The sequence below is a fragment of the Antechinus flavipes genome, chromosome 1 (assembly GCF_016432865.1).
Source record: "Antechinus flavipes isolate AdamAnt ecotype Samford, QLD, Australia chromosome 1, AdamAnt_v2, whole genome shotgun sequence".
Classification (NCBI taxonomy): Eukaryota; Metazoa; Chordata; class Mammalia; order Dasyuromorphia; family Dasyuridae; genus Antechinus; species Antechinus flavipes.
In genome coordinates this window covers 459,341,628-459,367,516 of record NC_067398.1, presented here as the reverse complement: position 1 = coordinate 459,367,516, position 25,889 = coordinate 459,341,628, and positions in this window count along the sequence as shown.

Here is a 25,889-nt window from a genome sequence, read left to right as displayed (position 1 = left end):
TAACTACTCATATTCGAATTTATTTTCTTTGTTACCCAAACCTCTAGATGATAAGTTAATAGTATGTAATTAAAATCCAGGTAGAGGAATTCACTCTTCAAAAAGTTCTCAGGTGATTCCTGCAGTTAAGCAAGTTTCTTTCATGATACCAACTATTGTTGCCACACCCAAGATTTTCCCTTAAAAAGATTCATCTTTTAAATGGTACAATTCTTATTTTTTGTGTAACAGCATTTAATGAGTTGCATTAGGGGGGGTCTCAAAGAAAAGTGCATGGTAGTTATGAAGATACTACAGCATATTTGAAATGAGGAATTAGATGACATAAGGTATATAAGATTTCATTAGCAAAATTTACCACTGCAATATATAGATAGACCTCTCATGTAATTAGAGTGATCAATTAATCAACAAGCATTATTAAGCACTGACTCCATACAAGGTACCAATCTAGATTGTGCTATTGATGCAATTGCTCCATTGGTATAAGCATAATGCTGAGAGAGAGAGAGAGAGAGAGAGAGAGAGAGAGAGAGAGAGAGAGAGAGAGAGAGAGAGAGAAAGAGAAAGTTCTAATAACACAGAACAAATGAGTAGAAGCACTTGGAAAAGTGTTAGACAGACTAAACACTCATGGAGGGGTAGCACCACTGGAAAAGGGACCACATTGGTGAGATCTTATGTTTGGGGGGATATATTTGGATTGTTGTACATTGATTGTGTTTAATTCAAGGTAAACTTGTGTCAGAGCATTTGGGTTGCACAGTGCCTAGATTACTGGGTGAGGAGTGAGGAAGACAATTTCTTGAGTTCAAATTTGATCTCAGATACTCACTAGCTGGGTAACTATAGAAAAGTACCTTAACTCTGTTTGCCTCAATTTCCTCATCTGTATAAGGAGCTGGAGAAGGAAATGGCAAAACACTCCAATATTTTTGCCAAGAAAATTCCCCATTAAATCATGCAGAATCAAACAGGACTGAAATGACTGAATAACAAAAACTTGTTTCTAGTGCATTATCTGTTTTTTTTCCCCAACTTTGACAATGAAAGTTACCTATTTGTATCATTTTCTTTTTTTTCCCCCTTTGGTATATGCTTTCTGGTCTCTCGTCATTAGTTAGAGCCTGGGGCACTTACTAGAAGGAATTAAATTGAATTCCTTTTGTTAATAGCAGTGATTCTGTGAGTCAGATTACTGCTTCGCAGTCAACTAATGAAGGAGGTCATTATTTTAAGTAGAAATGTGAGTACTATTTAGGATAAAATGAGCCATGTGTTTTCTTCAGTTTACTTCTGGCTCACAGCATAATTGAAAAAATGACAAAATAGAATGGAGAGACACAAGAATAGAGATTGTGGGTGAGGACTTGGGGGTCAATGATTTAGTTGGATTATATTTAGTGACAAAGGGTAGGAAAATGCTTCTTGAATTTTGTAATATTATCCACAATTTTATTTCATGTGTTGCTTCTGGCGTACACTTCATTATGATTAGAAGAAACTAGAATGCATCTAAATTCTTTACTGGTTTTGATAGCTTCAGTGAACAATTATTTTGACCAATGTCATAGTACATTGCTTAGATAAAAATACAAATTCTCCTTAAAAAAGATTTCATATTCATTGAGGCAACTGTGTCTCTTTTCCCATAATGATATCTGATATAGGCACTATTCCTTCCTCACCTTTCCCTAAATACCACTTCAAAAGGGCCCAAGATGTTCCTCATCTGTTGGGGTTCCTCTTATTATAATGTAATGAGAAAATCCTGAATTTGCCTATTTCACATTTTGAGGAACAAATCCCTTTGTTTTGTTGACAAAATTTCCCAGTTTTTACTTCTTTTGCCATAATCATGCTAAGAGAAGACCTCAAATTGGCATTGTTATGGCCTGGATAACTCCAAATCCTTTTTTGTGCATTTTAAGTCTCTGAATATCAATGTCATCTGGATTACTAATTTTTTTTTAATTTGAAAAAAAAAGTAAGAAAAACAAACAAAACAAAATAAAGCAAAACAAAAGAACATCATGTGGCTAGAAGGACATTGGGGAGGATTCAAAATATATAACAACAAATTACCAAATCAAGAAAGTATATACATATAGTAGAAGAAATTATATTTATGAATGACCATTTTTTTTCTTTACCTCCATATACATTGTTCTTTGATTTTCTGTTGCACACCTTATTTACTTGGTTACTTTTTTTCCTCCTTTCATCCTTCCCACTCCCACGCAAGCTACATTTAAGAAAAAATATATTTATGTATACATATATTAGATATGTAGATGTATACACACACTCACACCCACACCTACCCCCCATACACACATATGTCTTTTCTATCCTTGCTGTCTCTTTAATTAAATTCTACTCCATAACTTGGTTTGCTATTACTTAATCCCTACCCACCCAAAGATCCCTCTCTTGTTTTCTTCTCTTGTCTTTGTTTCCCCTTCTGCCTATCCCTCCCCATTTATTTCTTTATAGAAATATTTTTTATAGAAATTTCTTTATGGAAAGGGTACTATATACCCTTTATGGTATATATGCAGTGTTGTCTATTTTACCCATTCCTGATGTAAGTAGGTTTTCAGAACTATGTGCTTTCATCCTCCCTCTAACACCTCTGTGTCTATTCTTCCTCTGCATCTCATTTGTATAACATGGTTGCTATTTTCCCCTTAACTCTGCCACTCTTTCTTTTATAGATTAAATTTCTGTTAAGTTTGGGTTTAGTTGACAGACGGTTTTGAAAAATCTGCATGTTCATTGAATATCCTTTTTTTTCTCATTCAGAATTATAGATGATTTTGTTGGATATAATATTTTTGGCCACATAATTCTTTTGATTTTTGGTAGATATGAATCCAGTACCTGCAGTCTTTTATAATAGCTTCTGATAAGTCCTATACAATTCTAATTGTAGCTCTAGGATATTTGAATTGAATTTTTGTGTCAACGTCCTCTTTTTGATCACAACTTTCAGGCAGTCCAATTTTTCTTATATTTTCTCTTTCTTGATCAGTTCTTTAGATCTGCCATTTTTCTTATAAGATGTTTCTATTCTATTTGTTTGTTCTTTATAATCTATTTTGTTATTTTTTGGTCTCTCATAGCTTCACTAACTTTTTGACTTCCCTTTGCCCAATTCTAATCTTAAAAGTATTATTTTCATCTTTGAGACTCTGTACCTCTTTTTCTAATTGGTTAACTTTTTTTCATAAGCTTATTGTTTTTCTTTTTCTTTCTTTCTTTCCTTTTCTTTTTTTTTTTTTAGTTTTTCCTCAATGTCTTTCATTTGATTTTTGAATTCTTAAGTTCTTCTATAAATTCTCTCTGGGCAGGGAGTCATTTCAAGTTACTCTTTGAGGTAAAAGCTTTTTTTTACTAAAATGTCCTCCTCTAAAGATGAACCCTGGTCTTCCATGTTCCTATAATATGTTCCAAGGTGGGGTTCTTTTATCTTTGCAGATTCATTTTTTAAAATGAGACATTAGATTCATTTTTTTAAATGAGGTATTAGTGTAAGCACTTCTAATTGTTGAGTGGGGTATGGTGTCCCAAACTTCCCTTTAGCTCTCTACTGTAACCAGGAACTCCAAACTAAGAGTTCCACCCTCCTGCAAATGTCAGCAGCCAGAAGTATCCCTGCTCCACTGCTTCTGCAGTCACCAGGTGTTAAGGACCACACCTAAGTTCAAAATCCAGAAAACCTGTAAAAGGTTTCTTTTGTACCATTAAAGGGTGGGTCGGTTCTGCAAAAGCCCCCACAGCTGTGAATCATAACACACTTGAAGGAATTGCAAATCAGTCTTTACTGACACAGATGTTGCTTGTGAATTGAGAATGAAATAACTCAGAGGCAAGATGGAAAAGGAGAGAGGTCTGAGAATGCAACTGCCTCCCAGTCTCCTTGTATCATTATCAGCCTCTCTCATGAAGGAATCTATTCTGCTGGTCAGAATTAAATCCCCAGTAGCCACTAGCAGATGTCCCTGTAACAACCAGGTGCTGGTTTCTTCTCCCCCAGGGCTGAATTTCTGCAGCACAGCTTGTCCAGGCATTCCCAATCAGCCCCAAGGTTCCCCTTGTCTACCTTCACTCAAACTCCATTTCACAAATGGTGTGGAAAGTAAAAATCTCTGTGGTTCTGCTGAAGTTCCAACCATAACCAGCTAACCCAAAAGTTCCCCAATTGGTGTTTCTATTGAGCTATTCTGAAGGTATTTGCCCTTCAGACAGGTTAATCCCTAGGCCAGGTCCTTCAGATTTTCTCAGGTTGTATCTGGAAAACTCCAGTTCTGCCTCAAGTCTTCTTGATTTTTCACAAGTCTATGTTTGCCCTGAGGCACAAATTTATTGTATTTGCGGGGGAAATCAGAAGAGCTTGAAATTCACCAACCTACTCTGCCATCTTCCCAGAATTCTCCTGTATTACTTTTTCTTAACATGAAATTCTTGCAAAAATAATAATGGTATAGACAATTTTAAAGATTAACAAAATTAGAAAAGTTTCCAAATTCTAGAATCTCATCCATTCTTTGAGATAGCTATCTACTCTGCCTCTTCTCATTTACTCCTTTTCTCCTGAGAGCTTTCTTCTTTTTTATGTTTTACTCCTTGCCTCTCATGACATTCACTGACACTGAGATCTCTTAAAGTTGATTTGTGCGTCTATGCTATTTCACTTGGTGTTTTCATCAGCTTAGCTCCCATAGATTCAATTACTATCTCTATTCTGATCATTCTTTTTTTTTTTTTTCTCACCTAACAGTATTTTTTTTTTCAATTACATGTAAAGGTAGTATTCAATATAAACATTTGTAAGATTTTGAGCTCCAAAGTTTTTTCTTCCCTCCCTTTCTTTCCTGCTCCCTCCAAAAGAGAGCAAGAAATCTGATGTAGATCACATAAATACAGCCATTATTTTAAACATGTTTCCATATTAGTTATATTGTGAAATATTGTGATTGTTTACCAAAAAATCATAAGAAAAAAAATACACATGCACAAAAGTGAAAAAAAGTATTTTCAATCTGTATTCAGTCTCCATAGTTCTTCTGTATGAGAATAACATTTTCCATCCCAAATCTTTTGGAATTGTCTTGGATCACATCCCCTCTAACATTTAGTTGAGTTTTAGCTGACTTTTAGACTAGTGTTCTCATAAATTTGACTAAATTCTGTTTGAGATATGGGGCCTTTCTCAGAAACACTGGCTATAATTTTTTTTTCCAACTTTCTTCTTCCTTTTTTGTAATGACTGCATATTTAAAATCAGCTGGAGTCAGGAATTCAGGTTAAGGGGAAAATCTTCAATCTTTATTGAAGTGAAGAGGTGAAAAAAGATTGCAATAGCAATATGGGCAGCTGTGACAGGAAGCCAGCTAGCAGAGAGAGACCTGAGCTGAAAAGCCGTTGCAATCGCCATCGCAAAAATGCTCCCAGTCTCTCCTTCCCCTTCCTTTTCCACTCCCCTGCCTCCACCCACCAAAATCGTCATTTCCTATACAACACATCAGAACTTGCACAAAGAGTGGGCGGGGGCCATTCTTTCTCCAAGCTTATATATTAATAGAGTATGGTCCAATTACTATTTAGCTTCATGTGCTTGGGACCTCAGTGCATCAACTCAAGCCTCAGCCCATTACACTTTTTAATTTTGACTAATGTATTGGTTTTATTTGTGTAAAATGTTTTTAATTTAATGTAATCAAAATTATCCTTTTTGCATTTCACAATGCTCTCTATTTCTTGTTTTATCATAAATTCTTCCTTTCTCCAAAAATCTGACAGGTAAACTATCCCTTGCTCTACTAATTTGCTCATAGTATCACTCTTTATGTCTAGATCATTTCAACCTTATCTTGGTACAGGGTATGAGATATTGCTCTCTGCTTAATTTCTGCCATACTATTTTCCAGTTTCCCCAGAAATTTTTATCAAATAGTAATTTCTATCCTAGAAGCTAGAGTCCATCAGTTTACTATACTGTAGTAGATTACTATAATAGTTAATTTTTGTGGATTTTGTATATACCCTATTCCACTGATCCACCACTCTATTTCTTAGCCAATACCAAATGGTTTGGATTGCTGCTGAGTTCTGGTATAACAGGCCATCTTCTTTTGCATTCCTCCCCCCCCCATTAATTTCCTTGATATTCTTGATCTTTTTGTCTAAATGCTGATGACTCTTAAATTTATCTCTTCTGTCTTTACCTGTTGTGATAGAGAGCCACCTGCCAGTGGCTGCTGGAGATCCAACCCAGACCTGCAGAATGGATCTCTTCATGTGAGAGGATGGTAATGCTATAAGGAGATTTAGAGGCAGTTGCTGTTCTCTGACCTCTCTTCTTTTTCCTCTGCCTCTAATTTATTTCAGTTCCAATTCACAAAGAACATTTGCATTAGTAAAGTCTGCTTTGCAGTGTTATGATTCACATCTCTGGTGGTTCTCAGAGAATTGACTTGACTCTTTACTTAGGCATGGTCCTTAACACTCACCTCTCTGTTTATCCCCAATCTTACATCCAATTACACTCAGATATGTAGAACTAGATCTTCACTAGACATATTAAACTAAACATGGCCAATACTGAACTCATTGTATCTATCTTGCATCTGCTGTGCCAACTAATTTCAATTCCATGGAATAAAATGCCTCCACAACAGTACTTTTTGATTCAATAATACTGGCTCTTTGGCTCTTCCATCAATAAGACACTCAAGATAGCATAGCTTGAGGCTCCAGGTATGGTTTGTTATTGTTCTCCATGCCTGGAATTCTCTTCTTCCTCAACCTTGTTTTTGTACTACCATGTCTTCCTTTAAGTCCCATTTGTTTTCTTTTCTTTTTTTCTTTTTCTTTTTCTTTCCGTTTTTCTTTCTTTCTTTCTTTCTTTCTTTCTTTCTTTCTTTCTTTCTTTCTTTCTTTCTTTCTTTCTTTCTTTCTAGGTAATTGGTGTTAAGTGACTTGCCCAGGGTCACACAGCTAGGAAGTGTTAAATGTCTGAGACCAGATTTGAACTCAAGTCCTCCTGACTTCAAGGCTGGTGTTAAGTCTCATTTCTCGAAGGAAAGCTTTCCCACTTCCTCTAGTGCCTTTTTTCTGCTAATCACTTCCTCTTTATCCTATATAAAGGTTGCTTTGTAAATATCTGTTTGCATGTTTTCTACCCCATTAGATTGTAAGTTGCTTGAAAGGAGGGACCACCTTGTGCCTCTTTCTTTATTCCCAGTATTTAGTATAATGTCTTGGTGCATAGTAGGCACTTCATAAATATTTTTTATTGATGGGCTAATCATGAAGAAAAGTCAAAGTTCAAACTTCAAATATGTTTCTTTGGCCTAATTTCTACACTGTTGAACAAAGAATGCTTAATTTGTCTTTGGTTCTATTAGCTGAACATTTATGAATTTGTTTCAGGAGTCATAGATGGTTCAGAAAGTTTTAGACAAGTAACATTATTGAAGAAACCATTGACACTAACAGATGTCTCCCTAAGCAATACTCAAGTTTATAATTTTACAGTTTTTAGCAAAAGTGTTAGAAAAATTGGTTTATAATCAATGACATGTTTATGTGATACAGCCAGAGAAGCTTCAGACCAGATACGACATATGTGAGAAATACTAAAAGTAGGTTTGGATGCATTTGGGCAAGGAATAAGAAGCATACATTCATCTTGGAAAAGGAAAACAATTAAAAATGCATTATTTCCTATTCCTTTAACAGAATTTTATTGCTTGCTTCTTTAAAGGAAACAATATTTTTTGAAGTGAAAAAGCTAGCCAAACAGATATGGTTTAGAGAGTTGAACTTCCATGTAAAGTAATTATTCTTGAGGTGACAAAGAATCATAAAATTTGAGAAGTTATTACTCCAGAAAATATGTGATTTCTTTTTTATATTAGCTACAACATTCCCAGCATGTGGTCATCTAGCTTAGTCTTAAAATTATGTAGTGAAAATAATTTACAACATCACAATGTAGCCTGTTTGAATTCTTGGCATTTCCAATTTTGAGATTTGTTTTTATATGAAGTAAATATCTGTCTCTCTGTAATTCCCTAATTCTTTGTACTTCACCTTATTTCTTTAACTCATATTGGTACTAGATCTTTGATTCTTTTTCTTTCTTTCTTTCTTTCTTTCTTTCTTTCTTTCTTTCTTTCTTTCTTTCTTTCTTTCTTTCTTTCTTTCTTTCTCTCTTTCTTTCTTTTTCACTTATTATTTCACTCATTCATTTATCTACCCATTATTTAGTTTATCAAACACATATTAAGTACAAATATGTAAATATGCAGTACACAATAGAAAACATCCTATATATTCATGACTATAGCTATATTTAGTTCCTGATCCAATTGTGCTTATGGCTTAGCATATGTATAAAAGAATACACAGAGATAAAAATAATCTATAATATCATATGCATGTTATTCCAAACAGAGACACATAGCAATCAAACTGATATAGTCAATAACATCATTATCTTATTGTAGTTTTCAATATTAATGAACAAAAATGTACACAAACATTAAAGAAGAGAACTTAGAACTTAACATAAACTATTCCATAGTGAGGGTGAGGACAGAGAACATAGTAGGTACTTGATAATGTTTATTGCTTGATTTATTTGAAGTAAAAATTATAATATTTTAAATTCAAGTAATTATTTTAACTTTTGAAAAGAAATTGATATGTGTTTTCTCATTGGAGTATTTCAACAATTGTGTAAGGGAGGTATGTTTACAGCTAAGAAATGGAGACTTAAAGAATTTATATGATTCTCCAGTGTCACATACATAGAAAGTATTTGAAGCAAGCTTTACTGAATCCAAAGTCAATTTCAATGAACTATGCCATGAATTGTACACTGATTGTTTTCAAGAAGAAGAATAGATCACAGAAAGTGAGACTTTAATAGGGTAGCATAGGTAAGGACAGAGAGAAGGAAATAATGTGAGAGGCATAGAAATAGGATAGACAGAATTTCATATATAATTGAATATGAGAAGTTAGGGAAGGGGAGGAATTAGGAATGCTTTAAGAATATGAATAATAGAGTCAGGGTGGTACTATAGACAGAGGCTCAGAGAGAGAGATAAGGCAGATAAGTTTTGGATATGTTGAATTTGAAGCAGCCCAAAGGGAATTAAGGTGCAAATATTCTGTAAGTAATTAGAGATGTCAAATAAGTAATTGGAGAAAAAAATGTATGATTGAGATAAGAAAAGCAAACTGGATTTCAAGTTTTGGAAATCATTTGAATATAAATGTATTTGAAAAAGTGGGAATGAATATAGTTTCAAATGTCTCTATCATCTATCTATCATCTATCTATCTATCATTTATCTATCTGTAGACAAACAGGCAGAAAGAGAAAGATAGACAAACAGAAAATCAGAGACAGAGACAAAGAGATAGATACTGAAAAAGAGAGAGACAGTGAAACATACACACATACAGTAAGAGAATGGGGAGGGAAAAGGGAAGAGAGGAGAGAGGAAAAAAAGGGAGAGACAGAAACAGAAAGAGCCCTGAGGAACATTCATAGGGAAGATGAATAGACAGTGAGAAAGAGAAGAAGCACTGAACATTGTAGGAATAGGGTCATGAGGTTGTACATGTCCTGAAGCTGAGATAGGAAAGTATAGCAATAAACACTTCCAAAAGTGGCAGAAAAAAAAATCAAAGAAGAAAAAAATGAAAAAAAAATAGTTCCCTAATGGTGATTAAGAGACTATTGATTTCCCTTTTAGAATAAATTTTTAATGGAAAAGTGGGATTGGGGGTAAAACTCATAGGATTAAGAAGCCCATGTTCATTGCCCTTGCAAACAAATAAGAAAAAGAGGGATAGTAAGAAATGTAAAAGTAGTGTGATCTTACAACTTTTTCAATAAACTTCTTAGTGAAAGGAATGAGACAGATGGCACTATAACTATAAAAAGATAGTAGAAGGGAGAGAAGCAAGTAAGAGAAAGAATACATTAGAAAGGGGGAGAATGACTGCTGGAGCTAAGATGTAGTAAAAATGTGATCTAGGACCTAGATGCAAGTGGACAACTTGAGTCAATTAACTTTTATTAAACACTTTGCACCAGTGACTCTAAATTCTGGATATAAATTCTTTGGATATAAGAGGGGAGTAGAAAATTTTCATTCAGAACTTAAAATATAATCATTGTCTTTTACTCTTTCATATATTAAAATATGTATTCCCTAAGTTTTTTTGAAGCTAAATATCCATAATGGTTCAACTATTTTTTTTAATGATTTGACTTTGAGACCTCAGTATTTGTATTATACTCCTGAATACATTCTTTAGCATGTCAATAATTCTTTCAAGATATAGGAACATCAAAATGGACAGGGTACTTGAGATGTAATCAAAAAACACAGGATTGCAAAGTTCAAAGAGACCTAAAAGATCATCAAATGCCAACCACATTAAACAACAAATCCTCCCTATAATTACCTGAAAATTATTGATCCAATTTTTGCTTATAAATATCCAGTGAGGAGGTAATCAGTCAATTTTTGGGACAGCTTATGTAGCTTTGGAATACCTCTAATTATTAATTTTTTATATAATAAATTTTTTTTGACAGAACCCATGCCAGGGTAATTTTTTTTACAACATTATCCCTTGCACTCACTTCTGTTCTGATTTTTCCCCTCCCTCCCTCCACTCCCTATCCTAGATGTCAAGCAGTCCTATATATGTTAAATATGTTGCAGTATATCCTAGATACAATATATGTTTGCAGAACAGAACAGTTTTCTTGTTGAACAGGGAGAATTGGATTCAGAAGGTAAAAATAACCTGGGAAGAAAAACAAAAATGCAAATAGTTTATATTCATTTCCCAGTGTTCTTTCTTTGGGTGTAGCTGCTTCTGTCCATCATTTATCAATTGAAACGGAGTTAGGTCTCTTTGTCAAAGAAATCCACTTCCATCAGAATACATCCTCATACAGTATCATTGTTGAAGTGTATAATGATCTCCTGGTTCTGCTCATTTCACTTAGCATCAGTTCATGTAAGTCTCACCAGTCCTTTCTGTATTCATCCTGCTGGTCATTTCTTACAGAACAATAATATTCCATAATATTCACCACAATTTACACAGCCATTCTCCAATTGATGGGCATCCATTCAATTTCCAGTTTCTAGCCACTACAAACGGGGCTGCCACAAACATTTTGGAACATACAGGTCCCATACCCTTCTTTAATATGTCTTTGGGATATAAGCCCACTTATACTTATAAGTACTTATAAGTATACTTATAAGTATACTATACTTATACACTGCTGGATCAAAGGATATGCACAGTTTGATAACTTTTTGGGCATAATTCCAAATTGCTCTCCAGAATGGTTGGATTCGTTCACAACTCCACCAACAAAGTATCAGTGTTCCAGTTTTCCCGCATCCCCTCCAACATTCAGCATTATTTTTTTTCCTGTCATCTTAGCCAATCTGACAGGTGTATAGTGGTATCTCAGAGTTGTCTTAATTTGCATTTCTCTGATCAATAGTGATTTGGAACACTCTTTCATATGAGTGGTAATAGTTTCAATTTCCTCATCTGAAAATTGTCTGTTCATATCATTTGACCATTTATCAATTGGAGAATGGCTTGATTTCTTATAAATTAGAGTCAATTCTCTATATATTTTGGAAATGAGGCTTTTATCAGAACCTTTAACTGTGAAGATGTTTTCCCAGTTTATTGCTTCCCTTCTAATCTTGTTTGCAATAGTTTTGTTCGTACAAAGGCTGTTTAATTTGATATCACAATTTTTTTATTTTGTGATCAGTAATGGTCTCTAGTTCATCTTTGGTCACAAATTTCTTTCTCCTCAACAAGTCTGAGAGATAAACTATCCTATGTTCTTCTAATTTATTTATAATCTCGTTCTTTATGCCTAGGTCATGGACACATTTTGATTTTATCTTGGTATACAGTGTTAAGTATGGGTCCATGCCTAATTTATGCCATACTAATTTCTAGTTATCCCAGCAGTTTTTATCAAATAATGAATTCTTATCCCAAAAGATAGGATCTTTGGTTTTGTCAAACACTAGATTGCTACAGTTGACTATTCTGTCTTGTGAACCCAACCTATTTCACTGATCAACTAATCTATTTCTTAGCCAATACCAAATGATTTTGGTGACTGCTGCTTTATAATATAATTTTAGATCAGGTACAGCCAGGCCACCTTCATTTGATTTTTTTTTTTCATTTGTTCCCTTGAGATTCTCGACTTTTTATTGTTCCGTAGGAATTTTGTTGTTATTTTTCTAGATCATTAAAATATTTTCTTGGAAGTCTGATTGGTATAGCACTAAATAAATAGATTAGTTTATTTTTTTCTTTCTGGTTCCCCTTTTTATTGATTTATTATTTATTTATTTATTTAATAACTTTTTATTGATAGAACTCATGCCAGGGTAATTTTTTTTACAACATTATCCCTTGCATTCACTTCTGTTCCGATTTTTCCCCACCCTCTCTCCATCCCCTCCCCCAGATGGCAAGCAATCCTTTACATGTTGAATAGGTTACAGTATATCCTGGATACAATATACATGTGTAGAACTGAACAGTTTTCTTGTTGCACAGAGAGAATTGAATTCAGAAGGTATAAATAATCAGGGAAGAAAAACAAAAATGCAAGCAGTTTGTATTCATCTCCCAGTGTTCTTTCTTTGGGTGTAGCTGCTTCTGTCCATCTTTGATCAATTGAAACTGAATTAACTCTCTTTATTGAAGAGATCCACTTCCATCAGAATATATCCTCAAACAGTATCATTGTTGAGGTATATAATGATCTCCTGATTCTGCTCATTTCACTCAGCATCAGTTCATGTAAGTCTCGCCAGTCCTCACTCTATTCTTCCTGCTGATCATTCCTTATACAACAATAATATTCCATAACGTTCATATACCACAATTTACTCAACCATTCTCCAATTGATGGGTATCCATTCATTTTCCAGCTTCTAGCCACTACAAACAGGGCTGCCACAAACATTTTGGCACATACAGGTCCCTTTCCCTTCTTTAGTATCTCTTTGGGGTATAAGCCCAGTAGAAACACATTGCTGGATCAAAGGGTATGCACAGTTTGATAACTTTTTGAGCTTAGTTCCAATCTGCTCTCCAGAATGGCTGGATATGTTCACAATTCCACCAACAAAGTATCAGTGTCCCTGTTTTCCCACATCCCCTCCAACATTCCACATTATCTTTCCCTGTCACTCTAGCCAATCTGACAGATGTGTAGTGGTATCTCAGAGTTGTCTTATTTTGCATTTCTCTGAGTAATAATGATTTGGAGCATATTTTCATATGTCTATAAATAGTTTCAATTTCTTCATCTGAGAATTGTCTGTTCATATCCTTTGACCATTTATCAATTGGAGAATGGTTTGATTTCTTATAAATTTGAGTCAATTCTCTATATATTTTGGAAATGAGGCCTTTATCAGAACCTTTGACTGTAAAAATGTTTTCCCAGTTTATTGTTTCCCTTCTAATCTTGTCTGCATTTGTTTTGTTTGTACAAAACCTTTTCAATTTGATATAATCAAAATTTTCCATTTTGTGGTCAATAGTGATCTCTAGTTCTTCTTTGGTCATAAATTCCTCCCTCTTCCACAGGTCTGAGAGGTAAACTATCCTATGCTCTTCCAATTTATTTATAATCTCATTCTTTATGCATAGGTCATGAACCCATTTTGACCTTATCTTGGTGTACGGTGTTAAGTGTGGATCAATGCCTAGTTTCTTCCATACTAATTTCCAATTTTCCCAGCAATTTTTGTCAAATAGTGCATTCTTATCCCAGAAACTGGGGTCTTTGGGTTTGTCAAACACTCTATTATTAAAGTTATTGGGTGTTTTGTCCTTTGAACCTAACCTATTCCATTGATCAACTAGTCTATTTCTTAGCCAATACCAAATGGTTTTGGTGACTGCTGCTTTATAATATAATTTTAGATCTGGTACAGCTAGGCCACCTTCATTTGATTTTTTTTCATTAATTCCCTTGAGATTCTCAACTTTTTATTGTTCCATATGAATTTTGTTGTTATTTTTTCTAGATCATTAAAATATTTTCTTGAAAGTCTGATTGGTATAACACTAAATAAATAGATTAGATTAGGGAGTATTGCCATCTTTATTATATTCACTTGTCCTATCCAAGAGCACTTAATATTTTTCCAATTATTTAAGTCTGACTTTATTTGTGTGGAAAGTTTTTTTGTAATTTTGCTCATATAATTCCTGACTTTCCTTTGGTAGATAGATTCCCAAATATTTTATGCTGTCAACAGTTATTTTGAATGGGATTTCTCTTTGTATCTCTTGCTGTTGGATTTTGTGGTTATGTATAAAAATGTTGAGGATTTATGGGGATTTATTTTGTATCCTGCTACTTTGCTAAAGTTATGAATTATTTCTAATAGCTTTTTAGTAGAATCTCTGGGGTTCTCTAGGTATACCATCATATCATATGCAAAGAGTGATAGTTTGGTTTCCTCGTTGTCTACTCTAATTCCTTTAATCTCTTTCTCAACTCTTATTGCAGAGGCTAGTATTTCTAATATAATATTGAATAATAATGGTGATAGTGGGAAACCTTGCTTCACTCCAGATCTTGCTGGAAAGGTTCCAGTTTTTCCCCATTGAATGTGATGCTTACTGATGGTTTCAAATATATGCTCCTGACTATTTTAAGGAAAAGTCCATTTATTCCTATGCTGTCAAGTGTTAGGAATGGATATTGGATTTTACCAAATGCTATTATTAAAATTGTTATCTGCATCTATTGAGATGATCATATGGTTTTTGTTTGTTTGGTTATTGATATAGTCAACTATACTAATAGTTTTCCTAATATTGAACCAGCCCTACATTCCTGGTATAAATTCTACTTGGTCATAGTGTATTTTCCTGGGGATGATTTTCTGTAATCTTTTTGCTAATATTTTATTTAAGATTTTAGCATCAATATTCATTAGGGAGATTGGTCTGTAATTTTCTTTCTCTGTTTTCAACCTACCTGGTTTAGGTTTCAGTACCATGTCTGTGTTGTAAAAGGAGTTTGGTAGGACTCCTTCAATCCCTATTTTTTCAAATAGTTTTTATGGCATTGGAGTTAATTGTTCTTTAAATGTTTGGTAGAATTCACATGTAAATCCATCTGGTCCTTGGAATTTTTTCTTAGGGAGTTGGTTAATAGTTTGTTCTATTTCTTTTTTATGAAATGGGACTGTTTAGGATATTTACTTCTTCCTCTCTTAGTTTGGGCAAGCTATATTTTTGGAGGTATTCTTCTATTTCATTTAAATTGTGGAACTTATTGACATAAAGTTGGTCAAAGTAACTCCTGATTATTGCTTTAATTTCCTCTTCGTTAGTGGCCAGTTCTCCATTTTCATTTTTAAGACTAATAATTTGATTTTCCTCTTTCCTTTTTTAAATCAGATTTACTAAGGGTTTTTCTATTTTGTTGTTTTTTTTCATAGAACCAACCCTTAGTTTTATTAATTAATTCAACAGGTTTTTTTTTAACTTTCAATTTTATTGATCTCTCCTTTTATTTTTAGAATTTCAAGGTTAGTGTTTGACTGAGGGCTTTTAATTTGTTTCTTTTCTAGCATTTTTAGTTGCAAGCCCAATTCACAGACCTTCTCTTTCTCTATTTTATGCAAATAAGTCTCTAGAGTTATGAAATTTCCCCTTATTGCCGCTTTGGCTGCATCCCATACATTTTGGTATGATGTCTCATTATCATTGTTTTCTTGGGTGAAGTTATTAATTATGTCTTTGATTTGCTGTTTCACGCAATCATTCTTTAGTATGAGATTATTTAGTTTCCAATTATTTTTTGGTCTACTTTTCCCTGACTTTTTGTTGAATATAATTTTCATTGCATCGTGGTCTGAAAAGGATGCATTTACTATTTCTGCCTTACTGAATTTGAGTTTGAGGTTTTTATGTCCTAATATATGGTCAGTTTTTGTATAGGTTCCATGGACTGCTGAAAAGAAAGTGTACTCTTTTCTGTCTCCATTTTGTTTTCTCCAGAGATCTATCATATCTAACTTTTCTAGTATTCTATTTACCTCTTTGACTTATTTCTTATTTATTTTGTGGTTTGATTTATCTAATTCTGAGAGCGCAAGGTTGAGATCTCCCATTATTATAGTTTTGCTGTCTATTTCTTCTTGCAGCTCTCTTAATTTCTCTTTTAAGAATTTAGATGCTATACTGTTTGGTGCATATATGTTTAATATTGATATTGCTTCATTATCTGTGCTACCCTTTGGCAAGAAATAATAGCCTTCCTTATCTCTTTTAATTAGATCAATTCTTGCTTTAGTTTGATCTGAGATCAGCATGGCTACCCCTGCTTTTTTTACTTCACCTGAAGCATAGTAGATTTTGCTCCAACCTTTTACCTTTAACCTGCATGTATCTCCCTGCTTCAGGTGTGTTTCCTGTAAACAACATATTGTAGGATTCTGGCTTTTATTCCATTATGCTAACTGCTTCCTGTTTATGGGGGAGTTTACCCCATTCACATTTATGGTTAAAATTACCAATTCTATATTACTTGCCATCTTGTTAACCCCTGTTGATGCTTTTCTCCCTTCTTTTCCCCTTCCCCCCCTTCCCAGTATTAAGCTTATGAACACCACTTGCTTCTCACAGCCCTCCCTTTTTAATATCCCTCCCCCTATCTTAAAGTTCCTCCCCCTATTTTACCCCTTTCCCTCACAGTTTCCATGTTCCCTTCTGCTTAGCTTATTCCTTCCCTTTTCACTTTTCCCTTCTCACTTTTCAATGAGGTGGGAGAAGTTTCACCATAAATTGAATATGTCTAATTTTTCTCTTAAAGCCAATTCTGAAGGCAGTAAGATATCCACTATATTCATCCCCCTCCATTCTTTCTCTCAGATATAATAAGTTTCCTTTGCCTCTTCATGACATGTTGTACCCCCACTTTATCCCTTTTCTGGTACAATGTCCTTTCCACATGTAGTTTCTAGAACAAGGTATACATGTATTCTTTATACATCTTTATAGCAGAAATATAGTTCCCAAAACTTATTTTTACATTTTTAGATTTCTCTTGAGTTCTATATTTGTAGATCAAACTTTTTTAAGTTCTGTTTTTTGCATCAAAAATAGGTGAAATTCACTTATTTTGTTGAATGCCCATCTTCTTCCCTGGAAAAAGGTGCTCATTTTGATTGGGTAAGTTATTTTGGTTGCATACCAAGTTCCTTTGCCTTTCCAAATCCCATATTCCAGGCCCTTCGATCTTTTAATATGAATGCTGCTAGATCCTGGGTGATCTTTATTGTGACTCCTCTATATTTGAATTGGGTTTTTCTAGCTGCTTGCAGTATTTTTTCCTTCATCTGAGGGTTCTGGCATTTGGCCACTATATTTCTTGGTGTTAGGATTTTAGGATCCCTTTCAGTAGGTGATCGATGCATTCTTTCAATGTCTATTTTACCCTCTGTTTCTATGACTTCTGGGCAGTTCTCTTTGATAATTTCCTGGAAAATAGTGTCTAGGCTCATTTTTTCATCATACTTTTCTGGGAGTCCAATACTCAGATTGTCTCTCCTGGATCTATTTTCACTGTAGGGGAGAGGTGGCCAAGTCCCGAGAGAAACTTTAGCTATTTGCGGTTGTATTCTTCACCTCCCCCCCCCAACCCTGGTGTTTTTAGGTTCTCTGCTGGGCTACTGACTTGCTGCCAGGGCAAAGTATCCAATCCTGTAGCAAAGCTCTCCCCACAGAGACGGCTGAGATCCCACCCCACCCCGCTCCTGTCTGCTTGGTTGTGAGCTGCCTGCCGGGCTCTCACTGCTACCACCTGCCCTCAGCCTGCGCCTGATCTAAAACCTTCCCCGCCCTCGAGCAAAAACAAACCTTTTCTGGGGAATTTCAAGGATGTCTTCTCTTGGTAACTATTTGTAGGGATTTTTTCCAGTCAAGCATTAATTCAGACTTGTAATGAAATGGATTCTGAGAGAAAACATGGAGCTTACACAGCTGTGTGCCTCCTCTCCGCCATCTTGACTGAAAGTCCACTTCTAATTATTAAAAGCCATTCCCGCTCTCCCTCCCCCCCCCACATACACACCTCACTCCAATGAATCTAAATCTGCTCCCTTTGCAATTTGTGCATACTCTTGCTAATTTTTTTCCTCAGGTACCAAATAGAAATAAACTCAGTCCCTCTTCTATATGATAATTTTTCAAATGTTTGAAGAGAGCTATAATATTCTCCTGAGTCTTCTCTTCTGGTTACAAATTCATAACCATTTTAATAGCTTTTCATGGTGAATTACCCCAAGACCCCTTCATCATTGTGGTATCCCACCTGTGCACATTCTTTGTCTTAATAATACTATTTCCACAGTTTGTTGTCCAGAACTGTACATAGAATATTATACATGATGTGACCAGAACAACCTGGTAGAATTGGGGTATAACTTTATTCCTGGAAACTATGGCTTTCAGAAAGCAAAATATTGCATTAATCATTTGCAATCTCGTATCAAACAATCAAATTAATATTCTACTAAACTAAACAAAAATATTTTTTCATACAAAATGCTTTATATTCATTCCTCCCTCCATTAAAAAATTTCCTCTAAGATTTTAGATATATCTCTATAATGTTCAAAATTCCATTTTATTTTGAATATATTTAACATTATAGAATATGAATATTTATGTTTTCCAGATGACAAAATTAAAGTCATCTATAGTAATATGAAAAAAATGCTCTAAATAATTATTGATTGAACAATGCAAATAAAATAAAAAACTGAGGTCCCATTTCACATGTCTCAGAAAAGATAACAATACATGTTGGAGGGGATATGGCAAAATTGAGACAGCAATGTTTGTGGAGTTGTGCAATGATCCAACCATTCTGGAGAGTAATATGAAATTAGGTTTATCAAACTGAATATATTATTTAATCCAGCAGTGCCACTGCTGGGGCTGTGTCTCACGGAAATCAAAAAGGAGGGAAAATGACCCACATTTGCAAAAAACATTTGTAGCAGATCTTTTTGTAGTAGCAAAGAATTGGAAAATGAGTAGATGCCCATCATTTGAGGAATGGCTGAATAAGTGGTCGTATATAAAGATAATGGAATATTATTATTCTATAAAATAGTGAACAAGCTGATTTTGAAAGGCCTGGAAAGATTTACATGAATTGATGCTGAGCAAAACAAGCAAAACTAGGAATAAATTGTACACAATAACAGCAAGAATGAGTGATGATCAACTATAAAGAACTTGGTTCTTCTCAGAGGTTTAGTGATTCAAAGGAATCACAATAGACTGGACAGAAAATGTCATCTGCAACCAGAATAAGAATTATGGAGACTATATGTAAATCAACACTTGCTATGTCCCCTACTTTTTTTCCTTTTTTCCCCCTCTCCCATGTTTTTTTTTCCTTTTTTGTTCTAATTTTTCTCTTCCAATGTGTATTAAAAATAAATATTTTTTTAAAAGAGAAAGTTTTCCTGGAAAGAACTGTTTTAAAGGGCTGAGCCAAGAGGTGGAGAGCAGACACAACTTTATGTGACCTTCTCTGATCTTTTCTCAAACCAACAACAGATTAAGCCTCTAAACTGGTTTTGGAGTTAAAGAACCCACACATTTTTGGAGTACAACACATTCCCAGAAGAAGATACCTTGGAAGAACTTAAGAACAGGTCTGTTTCAAATGGGCAGAGGGACAGGCTGCTGAGCCCAGACTGCAGCACAGGGAAACCTGGTAAAGGAGCTAGGCTAGGAGTCAGAGTATTTCAGCTTCCACACACCTGGAAATCTTCTGTGATCCTCCTAGGCTATTCTGTCTTGCTTGCAAGTAAGTGGTTTGGCATATTTGCTACAAAAGGCAAATTGTAAACCACTGATCTCTAGAAGAACACAGGCTCTAGCTGCTATTACCTAGCACCTGAAGTCAATCAGGAGAACTGGCCCCAGGCAAATGAAAGTAGCTGTCACTCCTTTACATTAAGAGCAGACCTCAAGCATTAATAAATGAACAAAAACCCAAAAAGAACTCTCATTATACACAGCTTTTATGGAGAGAGAGAAGAACAGACGTCAAATCCTGAGGTTCCTAAAGACAAATCAATTCCTGATGAAGCCCCAAAGGGAGACATTTCACAAGGTTTTCTTGGAAGATTGCATAAAGAATAAAAGAGAGTTAGAAGAAAAATGGGAAAAGGCAATGAGATCATTGTTAGAATATATGAAAAAGAAAAAAAAAACAGAAATTATGTTAAGAAAAGTCCTTAAAATAGATTTGATGAAATTACAAAAGCATATAATACCCTGCAAAATAGATTTGATGAAATGAAAAAGTATATAAATCCTTAAAAATAGATAAGGAAAAGATACTAATTTGGTGAAAAATATAATTTGTGAAATGGAAAAAATAATGCAATGAACAAAAGAATTCAATTGGCCAAATGCAAAAAGAGCTAAACAATAACTAAAGAAAATAATACACTAAAAATTAGAATTGGACAAATGGAGGTGAATGATTTAATTAGACTTTAAGCATCAGTCAAATAAAACAAAAAAAATGAAAAAAATAGAAGTAAATATGAAATACCTCCTAGGAAAAACAACTGACCTAGAAAATTGATCTAGGAGAGAAAATCTAAGGATTATTGGACTTTCTGAATGCCATGATGAAATGGGCCTAGACATCACCTTTCAAGAAATCATCAAAGAAAACTGCCCTGATGTCCTAGAACTAAAAGGTAAATTAGCCATTGAAAGAATTCACCAATCTCCTCCTGAAAGAGATCACAAAATAAAAACTCCAAAGCATATAGTGACTAAATTTCAGAATTATCAAATCAAGAAAGAAATATTGCAGCCAGAAAGGAACAATTCAAATACCATGAAGCCATAATCAGAATTACCCAGGACCTAGGTGTGTAAAAATCTTATACTGTGCACAAAAGTATGCAAAATGTTTAGAAGTATATGCAGGTCAATTATCTATTTTTATTGCTTGTGGCACATCCATAATTGCAAATGCTTGTATAAGGAATTCAGTGACTTCTTGGGCTGTCTCTTTTGCTGATAGTGTTGCAAAAGTAAATCCTGAAAAAGTGTCTGGATGCATCTGTAAATATAATTGGTCCTTTAAGAGGAACTTTAGAAACCTTTTCTTTAAGAATCCATCACCAATTATGTAATAGTGTGGTTATCTTTAATGGAGACCCATGTGTAAAATTTGGATCCGTGGCCAATAAAATTTACCACTCTGGGATGGTTTCACAGCATACATTAATTTGTGCCTTAGTATAAACAGTGTATATCTTATCATATCTTATCCCACATAATTGTACTGCTCACTTAATGGCCTTTAATAAAATTCTAACCACAAGTACTGGGTAAGGAGTAAGGCTCTGTTCTGGTTGTGCTAGGAGGTTCATTCACTCTATCACATTGTCTCCTTGATGAAGGACTGCTGAGGGTGCCTTTTGTGTAGCAAAAACTGATATTTCCAAAGGTTTTTGAGTGACTCAACTACATTCGATAAAAAACAATTCAAAGCCTCTTGAGCTTTTTTTGTAAGCTGGTGTGGTGAGTTTAAATCACTGTCTTCCCTTAAAATGTCATACAATGGTTGCAATTGATAGGTAGTCAAGCCTAATACTGGACGCATTCATTGGCTATCTCCTATCAATTTCTGAAAATCATTTAAGGTATTTAGCTTCTATGTTCTCAGTGAAAGTTTTTGTACTGTAAGCACCTTAGAGTATACTTCATATCCTAAATATTGAAAAGGAACATACCTTTAAATTTTTTCTGAAGCTATATGCAATTTGTAGTTCCTTAGTGTTTCTATGGTCTTTTGTAGACATGCTTCTAACATTTGTTTCTCAGGTACATATCCCAATATATCATCCATATAATATAATAATACACATTCCCCAGTTTTCCACATCAGTATATGGATGAACAATGTTTTCTAAGTACTCTAAGGAGGTGAAATGATCAAGCCTACTGTGCTTGAAGGCAAGGGATCCATAGGCTGGAGAAGAACAGATTTCACCTCTCCAGGGGGTATCTCAGTAGTTCCAGCTGCATACAACTCTATTCTCCCCAACTGTAATCCCTTTCTCCCATCAGGTTGCTTTCTAGCTGACTGGTCATGTCTGAGTACTGAACTTCTACAGACTCTCTGGGTAGAGCATCAGCTGCCATTATGCCCCATGTATTTTTTTGTTTTGGGCCCTGAGCCTGGGCCCTCCATTGCATTTCCCTAAATCAGTCTACATTCTGATGCCCAATTGAAGCCTCTGTTCCACTTTGGACATGGGAATTGGGGTCTTATTCTCCCACCCTGTTTTCACACTCTATCTTTATGGCAACATTGACATTTCAAATGCCCTACTTTACCACATTGAAAGCATTGATGAGTCTCTCTGGAAGTTCATTGCCAAAAGGGACCCCTGTCTTCCCATGTTCGGCTCTTGGGAGTCTGTATCATAGCCTAGGTATAAAAGGTATTTGTGTCCACTGTGGCATAACGTCTTATGATCTCCTCTAAAGGAGCATTCTTGTGTAGTCCTAGTATAAATGTTTTACAAACCTCATTAGCATTTTCTTTAGCAAGTTGCCTTATCATAATTTCTATTGCTGCATTTTCACCAATAGTTCATATACAACTGTCTGCAAACATCCCACAAAATTAACAAAGGGTTCATTTGACCCTTGAACTATTTTCATAAAGGCTTCTCCTCTGTCTTGTTTTTGTAGGATAAAATCCCAGGCTTTGATAGCAGCAGCAGCAATTTGCTCATGCTGGTATGGGATAATTAATCAGGGCTGAAGTGTCTGCATAAGAACCTACACCTGTTAGGTGGTCACAGATGATTGGTGTATTAACTACCATTTGCCTATTTCATTGGGCTTGTATCCTACAAAGTTCACTATATTCAGAAAGCCACAACAAGTTTTGTCCAGGTTCTAAGCATGTCCTTGCTATAGATTTCCAATCACTAGGGACTAAATCACAGAATAAATTTCTATTTTCAAATCAGCTATATTCTGCCCTTCCTCTTTGGCTTTAAGTAGTGCCTTTTGCGATCGAGTCATAGGAGGGAGTAATTGCTGGGAGGGAGGTGCTAGTAATGGAAAAATTTTCAACATGAAGTTTTTCAAAGGTCAATGTTGAATAACTATCCATACATAGTTTTGAAAATAAAAAAAGTATTAATTTTAAAAATGATGTTGTTTTGAGTGAAGCAATTATTGCAACTGTTGTTTTATAAGTGACTTATCTCCAGTTGTAACAGTTGTTATGACTGATTTTTCACCCAGATAAAACATTGTGAATGGCTATATATATTTGTGCTTTTTAATCACTAACAAATTGTATAATAAGCATAACTGGTGTTTAAAAGTGGGAAATTAGGGAATAATCTTTTCCTGTCATCTTAGTCAAACTGAGAATTGGGCAATGATATCTCAGAGTTCTTTAAAATTGGAATTTCTCTGATCAATAATGATTTAGAGCAACTTTTCATATGACTAGAGATGATTTTAATTTCTTCATTTGAAAATTGTCTGTTCATATCATTTCATTATTTATTTGTTTTATTTTGTTTGTGTATATTCCCTAATTCACAAACACAGTGTGTGTGTGTGTGTGTGTGTGTGTGTGTGTGTGTGTGTGTGTGTGTGTTATTTGTAGAGAGTGGGAGATGGGGAGAGATACTAGTTATGGGGAAAGTGGTTTGTCCTTTATTAAATAAGATTATTTAATCATACCGTATGGGAATTATCTATTTAATTACAAAAAGATGTTGCAATTTAAATTTTCATTATTAATAAGAAAATATACAAAACTATCCCTGCTTTACTTTAGAGCTTGGTGTAATAAGGATGAGTACTTCAATGAATCAAATAAAAACAGTTTAAAGGTGACTGGGATTTTTATCTATTGTAATCTATAAATGTGATAGTTGACACTCAAACTTTTTGGCTAATAATATACAAAAAAAGAACATACAAAAGAGTTATATATTTAATTGATAAATTCTATTATGTGTATTTAAATATATATTAAATTCATTACACTAATAAAGACCCTCTTGCTTCCCTGCATCTTCTTCTAAATGGTCAGTTCTCTTCTTTGTATTTTTAAAATCTCTCATAGTTACTTTTTTCCTTCTCTCTCTTTTCTTTTTTTTATCATTTATTACCACCTACCAATTTCCATTTCGATAGTACTCAAATGGGGTAACTAAATGATTAGAGATCTGAGCTTACAGTCAGGAAAATCTGAGTTCATATCTGGCTTCAAACACTTACAACCTGTGATTGATAAGTCATTTTACCTCTGTTTAGCTTAATTCACAGAAGAAGGAAATTCCAGTATCTTTGCCAAGAAAATCCCATAGACATTACTGATGGAATGTGATCCACAGGGTCACAAAAAATGACCAGAACTGAACAGAAACACCATCTCTAATATCTAGTATTTATATATCGCCTACAAGATTTGCAAAATGGTTTATCAATATTATTTTATTTTGTCCTCACAACATTTCTGAAAGTTAGGGACTATTATTATTCCCATTTCACAAACAAAAAAAAAAGAAGCAGACCTATTTAAGTGTTTTCAAATTACACTGCTAATTAATGTCTGAGGATAAATGTGAATTCACATATTCATGTTTCCAGGTCTAGCTCTTTATGGATTGTCACCAAGTTTAGGCAAGGAATAGAAAATTTATTTCATTATCATTCCTTTAAAGGCAGTACCATTTGTTGCATTTATCAGAGTTCTTAATTTTGTTTTTGTTTGTTTATATTCATTTATTCATTCATTCATTTGTTTGTTTATTTATGTATTTATTATTTTTGCTGAGGCAATTGGGGTTAAGTGACTTGCCCAGAGTTACACAGCTAAGAAGTGTTTCAGTATCTGAGGCCAAATTTGAACTCAGGTCCTTCTGATTTCAGGGCTGATGTTCTATTCACTGAGCCACCTAATTTCCCCCAGTTCTCAGTTGTTCCAAAGATGATTTTCTTTACAATACTGTTGTCATGTAAATTGTTCTCTTATTTCTTCAAAATTGACTATGCAACTTTCAGCTAAAATGGTGGAGAGGAGGCACAAGCTGGGTAAGCTTCATGTCTTCTCTCAGAATTCATTTCATTACAAGCCTCTGAATTAATGCTTGACTGAAAAAAAAAAAAAAACACCCACAAATAGTTAACAAGAGAAGAAATACTTGAAATTCGCCAGGAAAGGTCTGTTCTTGCTCGAGGGTGGGGAAGGTTTTAGATCAGGCACAGGCTAAGGGCATGCAGCACCAGGGAGAGCTCAGCAGGCAGCTCACATGCCAGCAGACAGGAGCGGGGTGGGATGTGATTTCAGCCATCTCTGCTGGGAGAGCTTTGCTACAGGACTGGATACTTTGCCCTGGCAGCAAGTCAGTAGCTCAGCAGAGAAGCTAAAAACACCAGGGGCGAAGAATACAACCCCAAACAGCTGGAGTCTCTCCGGACCTGGCCACATCCACCCACACAGTGTCTCAGCATGCTCTTGGAGTCTCAGAGTGCAGGCACAGCACAGTCCTGCTAATGCTTCGCTGCTATCCCTGCAGTCTGTAGAGGAAGCTTGGTACACAACCTAGCCCCTCCCCACCAAAAAAAGCAGATTCTATTTGGGTTTTTTCTTTTTTTTCTTTGCTAATTTGTCTTTGATTCTTCTCTGGCAAAATGAGAAAAAACTGAAAAAGGACCATAACAACTGACAGCTTCTA